The following is a 9,355-nucleotide window of genomic DNA, read 5'->3' on the forward strand; positions in this document are numbered from 1 at the left end:
CGGAGGGTGAAGGATGTTATCCGGACCCGCAATTCCAGCGACCCGCCGATGTTATCCCTACCGCCGGACCTGGTTTCGTCATTGACGGGGATGGGTAAGCTTGAATTTATACCTAAATATTGATAATAATATATTCCGTATTTTAAAATATATATTTTAGTCTCATCAGAGACGTTTCGGCCCTCTTTGAGGCCCGGGCGTTCCTGACGGTGACGACCTCCCCGTCATTGGCGATGTCGGCGGTTCAGCTCGACAGCGACCTGCAAACAATGCGGGTTTTATTAGATCTCATTTTCCATAACCGTGTTTTCTTATAAAAAATAAATAAATTCTTTATCTTATACCTTGTCTCTTTTTTTATTTAATTCTCTTATTAGACACCCCATATCCGGATGTAATCCCCGTAGAGCCGGTCGACTTAGACCAAATTGACCCCAGGCTCCGGTTATTCCCACCTAGCGACTCGCTTATAACGTACGCATATATTTTTTTTACAAAAAACGCCGTGTTGCTCAGTCTTTTTTTCTAAAAAGGAACCTCATGGAAGCAGACCACCAACCCAGTCTCGAAGTCGTGGCCTTCGCTTAAAGGCAATTTTAAGTTATTTCATACGATTTAAATTTACGTCATACTAACCTCCACACCTTTTTTTAGACTTTCGCTCGAAATAAGCGAGTTGTGTCGATGGAAGTTAGGAGCGTGTCTCGCGTACACCGACAGCGAGGAGCAGTCCCAAGTTGTATACGACACAGAGGGGCTGTTCCACGACATGCTCCAACAACTACTCATCGACAGCCTCTAATTATTGTATATATTTTTTTCATTTCTCGTTTGTATTTTTCATTTGTAAATAATTCCTTTCTATATATTAGTTATTTCTCAATATTTCTTTTTGTATATTTTAGTCATTTGTTTATTTTAGTTATTTGCTTATTTTAATAATTTGTATGCCATTTGCTTTTTTCTAAAATATATAAAGTTTAAATCCGTTTTTTGGTTTATTGATAAATTTAGTTTAAAGATAACTTCCGGTATGGAAGGTTCTATCCCCGCCTCTCCCGTTAGTCATCAAATTATTATCGCTATATATAAGACATTCACCCCGGTCATCCATCGGCAGTACACTTCAAACCGTTTCTCGAGCATCATGGCTAACCGAAGCTGTGTAGATAACGTTCCTGGGTCCACTGTCGCTGTCCCTCGTATGTCAGACGATACTGCGGCTAGACACTACAAATACGTGAGTTAGAACTTTTAATTAAATTATTTATACAAGTTGCAGAAGGTAGTTCGTTTCAACCCTTTAAAATGTCGAATTAATTACAATTATATAGATAAATTACGATTTAAACGGATTATATATTGGATTAGTCGTAATCATGTAAACAAAAGTTCTAAATTAAATTTAAATAACTTGTCCTTATTAATTATATTCTAGGGTTCGCCAGCGATAAATAAATTATAGCAATAAATTTAAGGAGTTTAGGGATGGGTGGAACAAATTACGGCTCTTCGTTTTTCCAATTGAAATTCGGATGTACCCAAAAATGGACCCAATGTGCCCTAAAAACGACCAAAGTCACCATTTTCGCCCCTATGTACCCCATTTCGGACCAAATGTACCCCAAACTGGACCCTTTAGCTTTATTGTAATGTTAAACGCCCATAGAGATCCCCCTAAAAAGAATAATAAACTGGTGGTCCAATTTTGGGTACATCAATTATTTCGGAGAGATAAAACTAATTCGGGCAAACTGCTGCGATTTATAGTGAATGGGAAAAAAAAGCCAATTTCTAGCGATTGGGAGCAATAATAAAACCTTATAATTTGTATACACTCTGCTCTTTTTTTCCAAAACACTTTTACCGATGACCACCCGCTATTTTACGGTACCCTTTTACAACCTTTAGGGGCCCGAAAGTGTTTGAAAGTGTTTGTCGGCGAAAACCCATTGAACTATTTATTACCAACTCGAAAAGACAGGTGCCCTAGGCCCGACATTCACTATGACGGGTAGGCTGTTTGCATAACATCGTGTCAGTCCACACCGCCTGCCGAATAGGGGCAGATAACCTATTGACCTAAAATGGGTTAACACCTGTGTTTTATGGGTTATAACATCGTAAATCAGGTAACCTTTTGACCTAAAATGGGGTGCCTCCAGATATTAACTATGACGGATCGGCTGTTTGCATAACATCGTGTCACCACCATAGGGGCAGATAACCTATTGACCCAGGGGTAACATCGTAAATCATCTAACCTATTGACCTGCCGAATATTGCCTATTTAACGGTTTATAGCTGTTTGCATAACATCGTGTCACTACCATAGGGGCAGATGACCTATTGACCCAGGTTTTATGAGGGTAACATCGTAAATCATCTATTGACCCTAAAATGGGGTGCGCCCAGCTATTGACCTTTTGACCTGTCGAAAATGTACGCAAAAAGGGGGCCCCTATAGGGGCCCGTTTCACCCCCGTTTCCCCCGCAGGTGCCCCCTTATCGGTATACACACTCCCTTATCTCTTTCGTCCAGCTCTAGTTGATTTGTAGGCTTCCCGAAGATCCAATTTAGAGAAGGTTTGACAGCCAGCTAATTTTGCAAAGAGCGCTTCCGATCTTGGGAGAGTATATTTGTCGATGTTGAGTTGTTGATTCAGGGTGCTTTTGAAGTCACCGCATATGCGTATCGTCCCGTCAAGCTTTTGGACTGGTACTATCGGGGATGCCCACTCCGAGAAATGAATTTCTTCCAGGATGCCTTCCCTTTTCATCCTTCGGAGCTCAGCTTCAACTGCTTCCGATTTTGCATATGGGACGGTACGTGCTTTGCAGAAACCGGTGTAGCGTTCTCTTTGACATGTAAATGCACCTGTAATCCCGTGAGTTTTCCCACTCCCGGGGAGAATATCGCTTTATTTTTCCGGAGGATTTTCTCCAATGTTGGAGCTGCTAACTCCTTTTCTTCGGACGTGGTTGAAGTAACCTGGTTCAGCGTTGGAAGTATATTAAGCGGAGAGTAGATGCACAGTCTGCCACAGAGGTTTGGTCTTGGAGTGCGGACGACTAAGATTGGCAGTGCAGCATCGACCCCATTGTATGTTACACTGACTGTTAGTTGTCCTAGAATTTCTACGGCATTCCCTGAATAAGAGCGCAGGGTGATTGTTGATGATTCTAATGCTCCTTTCTTTGGCAAGGCTTCGTAAGCTTGAAGCGTGATGAGGGTGTGGGCTGAACCTGTGTCTACTTCGAAAGGTAATGGATGTTCATTGACCTGGCAAGTGATGGTTTGAGGTGCTGGAGCTACCACTGATCCTCCGATAGCATGAACGGTTTCTGATCCAGAAGAAGGAGTGGTATCTGTCAGGTGATACGTTGGGCAGTCATATTCATCAGTTGAGACGTGATGAGTTCGTGAAGAGGTATGTTGTTGTGTATCAGATGGCTTGAAGAGACGCGCTCTTGCGACATGGCCAAGTTTCTTGCATCTGGCACAAGTCGTGTGGATGTACTGGCATTCTGCTGGCTTGTGTCCAGTGCCAGCGCAGCGGATGCAGGTGTTTGGGTCTGCCCTGAAACGTCCTCTGATGGTTAACTCCCGAGGTTTTGGTTCCGTTGTAGGGTCGTTGATAGTTGTTGAAGATTTGAAAACTGGTTTTGAAAGGGACGGTTTAGGTTGTTGACGTTTTTGGTGTTTATTGGATTGAACATGATGGATGCCCGAAGGTGGAAGTTCCCCTGCAGTTGTCTGTTTGTTTAAGATTTGGGTGTTTCTTGTTGCGTTTTCTATAGCTATTAGCATTTTCGTTGTAATTTCCAAGGTCAATTTCCGTTCCTTGGTTTCCTCTTCAGCAAATAATCGTTGTTGCATGCGTTCATCCAGTAGCCCCGCCAGGATTTTTTCGCGAGTAGGCACTGCGTGATTAAGAGGCCCCATAAAAAACTCCTTTGTAATTTTTGTTGTTCTTTAACTAGCCAAATTGTATATAATTATTTAAAAATTTAATTATTATTAAATCAATAATTTTTTTTATTATTATTAAATTAATATAAATGTTATTATTATTAAATTAATAAAAATCTTATTATTATTAAATTAATAAAAGTTTTATTATTATTAAATTAATAAATTTTTTATTATTAAGTATATTATTTACAAATATATATTACCAACTTTACTTTTAAATGAAGAATTCCACCCTACGATTACCTCTTTACCCAAATTCATCAACTACTTATTTAGGCTTGTCTCCCCCATTGTTAAGGGGGAAGACTACAGTGGCCATTGTCTAGTTTCGCGCTATTACAAGCTGAAATGTTTTATTGTTGTGTTTTAACTTATTAAATTAATATTGATGTGTAAAACAGCCTCTTGTTTAGTGCTTAAAATAATTTTGACAATTTTAAATTTCAAAGAAATCTAATTATTACGTTTTAATTCGGACCCCCGGAGCTAAACAAGTTGGGCAAGCGCCCAAAATACCCTATAGTAGGTGACCTCTTGAACAATAATTTTTCTCACTAAACTTGCTTTTAAATCATGACATTTTTTTTAAATATCTAATATTGCAATAAAGTTTCCGCTATTCCCAATATTGTCGGCGGATGTGTAAGTGTTCCCCTGAAGTGCTAAATCTTGTTGGGCACATAAAATAATCACTTCCACGTGTGTAGATAGGACCTCTCTGTTTCTAATAACGTCTAGTCTATGGTGGTCGTTAACCTGGCAAACTATTGATCCACGGGATTTGGATTCCATGTAGTCTAAGTACATTTTGTAGGCTAGTTGGTGAGAAGATTTGTTGGAAGTGAAGTGTTCTTCGAATTGTTTCCCCATGTTTTTCCAATCCAAAAATCCCTTTAGAAATGCAGTGTTTCTACTGCCTAAAAAATTAAGGCAACAAAAACAATACACTGCATCCTTTGCAACTGAATATTCAATCATTTGATATTTGTCAAATTGTCATACCAAGAAGAATTGAAACCTCGATTTTTACCGCCAATTAATCTTTTAGGAAAAGGATTTAGTTTAGGCTGAACTGGAAGGCAATCTTTATCTAGACTAATATCCAAGTTATTCAACGCGTGTAAGCCCATTTATTTTGAATTGGACACGTTGTTTGATGTATTTTGTGCATGGTTAGAGTTGGGGTTTGCAATTACTTCTGCAATTTCTCCTTCATGAGTCAGTTCCATTTCCATATCAGTACTGACGTTTGGAAGAACTTCAGCAGTATTACTAAAACAGTGACTGTTATCAGTCTCCAAGTATTCTAAACCCTTTCCCAATTCTTTGACTAGGTTTTTCTCAGAACTATAGTTATGGCTTTGCGCCGACGATTTCAAAAAACGTGCCATTGCACCTTTCTGATTACTAACAAAACTATCTTCCCTTTTCCATTTTTCTAATATTTGGGACCCAGATAAAAATTTTCTGGTACTCATATTTGAAAATGCTACTATTATATACTAATAGCGAAATAACCTTAAAAAGGTTTAAGAAAATAAAGCTTAGTTAAAGCTATGTAGTCTTCAAACAGACTTTTTAATAATACCAGCTATACCAAAGCCCTGAAAAAAGCGGTTTGAATATTTTTTCTAGAATAGCTAATTAGCCTTGAAAAAGGCTTTTTGAATAATTTAGCTAGAATAGCTAATTAGCCTTGAAAAGGGCTTTTTGAATAATTTAGCTAAAATAGCTAATTAGCCTTGAAAAAGGCTGTTTAAAAATTAGTTTAAAACAGCTAAATAGCCTTTAAAAAGGCTGTATTCGCAAAGTTAGTCTCGGAAGAGACTTAGAAAAAATTTGACTGGGAGAGAATCGAAATTGAGAACTACCTGTTTGTTCAGGAGCAGAAAACGAAATGAAGAAACGCGCGTTATCTGGGACAAGTCCGACCACCGAAGGTCTAGGTCCTTTCTTTACGATCAGTGGTCACTGTTATCACGTGATTTCGCAAAAGGGACAAGGAGTAAAAAAGAAAAAACCCTAATCCCCAGGACGCTCTCTATTCAAAGTAGTGGCTGGTGCGATGCTTTACGCTTCGACTTTAGCTCCGCTGGGATTTCCCTTCGTTTAAGCGTTGCAACGGTTTAAGTTGTGTTAAAGAAATCCAGTTTCTCACTTTATGCCCCCTTTTGTAGAATTCCTAGAAACTAAGCTTATGTTTATTGTGTTGGTTGGAGCTAAGTTATCACTGAGGCGAACAGGTGTTTTTTTTTTGCTGCTTTGCTTGCACGACGGACTTCCCCATCCCGGGCCAGTCTTTTGTCATATACTCTATATCAATGTTAACAGAGTACACTACCAAAAGCAGAAACCACAGAGTTCGCTGCCTTTGTTTGTGTACTCAAGTAATATTGATTTCGAGTATAGGTGGTTCAAAAGGGAACGTTTTGTTAGAGCCATTTAGGACTCTTGGAAATTGGAATTGAATGGGAGTTCTTTTTTTAGGGGGCTAGATGACCAATTGTTAAAAATAAATAAAATTTAAAAATCACATTTGGAGGCCCCAGAGGCAATTTTTTTAAACTTTTAGAGGCCCCTAAAATAGGCCTAAAATTTTTGAACATAAGCACGTGCCTACTTGTGCCTACTGCTGGCGGGGGCACTGCAGGGAAGGGAGCAAATGGAAACCAATAATGGAAGCAATACCTACAATAAGGCAACTGATTCTAATACCGAGTTTAACGAAATGGCTCCAAACATTGTAAACAGCACCGCTATATTGGAGGTATGATTTTTAGACCTTAATGCAAACCCCACAACTACGGAGCTGAACGATAATCAGATTCATTAGGGCAGGTCACTCTATATTACCTATTGGAATGCCATTATGGAGTTTAAATATATATGAATACTAAAACCTTAAACATTATGACATTCTCTAAACCCGATAATTATGGTCCTAACCCCTTATTTTGCATAACACATTCTAACACAAACTAAGCGTGAATTAAAAAAATTAAGTATTACTCAGTTGTGGAGTTTAACTCAATATTTTTAAAAATTATCCAAATTATACATGCCGTTGCTATTATTTAGGAAACAATATCAGAGTTTTTAAAGTTTGATGCACGTAATATATCGGAAATAAACACTTCGTTGGAGAACCACGAGAGAAGGGAACTTGGTTCAAGCATTAATATTGAGAATTTCTCGTCTTCCGAAGAAAAAACTCTAAGGCTAAAAGCTCTAGATTCAGAAAGGGAAATAGCATCATTGAAAAATCAAATCAGGCAGAAAGACGCCAAGATTGATGCCCTTACGGAAGGACTTGAATCATGGAAAGATAAAGCGCAGAAAATCAAGAGCCGTCTACTAAATGTTGCAATAATAAAGGAAAGTGCAGAAAACTGTAATTTTTACACAGGGTTACCCAACTATGAGACATTCAAGGGGCTTTTAACATATGTTCAAGACAAAGCTTCGGGTATGCAATACTGGAATGGAAAGAAAACCAAAGAGGACTATGACTGCAACAAGACAAAACTTGGTTGGAAGCGACAACTATCATTGGAAGCGGAATTTTTTTGTGTTCTTAAGGTTAAGGTTAGGAATGCCTTTAAAAGAACTCGCTAGGGTATATTCTATGTCCGAGTTCTCAATTTCAACGATTATAACTACTTGGATCCACTTATTGTACTATGAACTTCAACAAATGTGTCCGTTTCCATCGACAGAAGCAATAAATAAGACACGTCATCTTTCTTTTCATAACTATCCAACTACACGCATTTTATTAGACGCAACGGAATTTAGAGCTGAAAGACCTTCTTCAATCTCAGCCCAAAGAGCGACGTTTAGCTCATATAAAAATTACAATACTTTTAAATATTTAATTGGAGTGTCCCCTCATGGAATGGTAACTTTTGTATCGAAATTGTATGGCGGAGCTACATCAGATAGATTCATTGTAGAAGACTCTAAAGTCCTGGACCTGTTAGAAAGTGGAAATGATGTTATGGCTGATAAAGGTTTCGAGATTGAATCATCACTACCGGAAGGAGTAACTTTAAACATACCACCACAGTTTCGGGCTAGCAAAGTACCACAATTGTCAGGGGAGGATGTGGTGAAGACTAAAAATATAGCTTGTGTTAGGGTGCACGTAGAAAGTTTGAGCTGTCTTTAAGTTTTATGACATTATTATCCTTCTTTAAATTGAAGCTTTTATTTTCTAGGCACTTTTTAATCGATTCATTTTACTTAGAGAAAGGATTTTTTATTTCCAATTGTCCCTTACTTTTAGAGAGAATTTCATGAACTAACCCATCTGGAGATGCAGCTAGGAATGGGAGAGTTTTGTGAACAACGAGACCACTTTTTTTCACCGTAACGGGGTTGCCTTCCTCGCTCTTGTAGTTGGACGTAACTCAGAAGGGCAACGCTTTCCATTTCCCTTCCATAACGTATGGCTGGTAGTTTGTCCATTTTTTTCATTCCTGCTCCTTCGTGACTGTACAATAGGGTATGTAGCTTTTTATCCGGTGCAGTTGAACATTTCGATATTAATCCAAAATTTTAGGATGTTAGCCGGTAGATTCTTTCATTAATCCATTCTTCGCTGGAGGATTGTTCACGAGTTTTTTCTTCAATATTTTCTCTCTCAGCCTCAGAAAGTATAGGATAATTTTCTCTAATATATAAGCAAACATTTTCCCTGAAAGTGGATGAATTCAACGATTCGGCATGATGATTGACACCAGCACTTATGACTAGATCTTTTTGGGCTATTCACAACTTTTGAGGGACTCATTATATATCTCTAGAACTGTCAGCAGAAAGTTTTTTTTGAGTAGAAGGAGCCTTGTTTGTACTAGGAACGTTGTTTTGACTATTTGGAGTAGGAACCTTGTTTTGAATATTTGTAAAAGAGGGCTGCATAAGAGGGCTTTCAAAAGTTGTATAATAGGCACATGTGTTATTATGGATCGCTAAAGTTAGAAATAACTGAACTCTTTTGCTCTCATCGAGAGATCTACGGCTTATTGGTCTTGGGTCGTACCGAATCTTGAGCGAGTTCTTTACTTTTGTAGGTTTTCCAGGCACACGTTTAGTTATAATTCAGTCTTTTATTGATTTGGGGTACGAAACACTGTTCCCTCCAGGGTTTATCCATTTACAGAGCCTCCCAGTACAAGTTACGTCCTCAGGCAACTCCTTTAAGCCCATGTACTTTCTTAAGGCATAGAAGGTGGCAGCCGCATGATGGCATTTGCCTGTAATTTTGTAATGATAAATTTGCATTAATGTTAGTCTCACAAATTTAAGAAATGTTGCAATTGTCTTACCCCGCAGGACATTCGCATTAGCTATGCAGCACTTGCCCTTCTGGCTTGGACA

The 9,355-nt window shown here is 38.6% G+C and overlaps 1 pseudogene; it reads left to right on the top strand.

Annotated features, from left to right (window-relative positions):
• Nucleotides 1-6,638: 6,638 nt before the first annotated feature.
• Nucleotides 6,639-8,144, top strand: LOC149966165 (uncharacterized; annotated as a pseudogene).
• Nucleotides 8,145-9,355: the final 1,211 nt, after the last annotated feature.

This window comes from Leiobunum rupestre, chromosome 1 (assembly GCF_980474605.1).
Source record: "Leiobunum rupestre chromosome 1, qqLeiRupe1.1.hap1, whole genome shotgun sequence".
Taxonomy (NCBI): domain Eukaryota; kingdom Metazoa; phylum Arthropoda; class Arachnida; order Opiliones; family Sclerosomatidae; genus Leiobunum; species Leiobunum rupestre.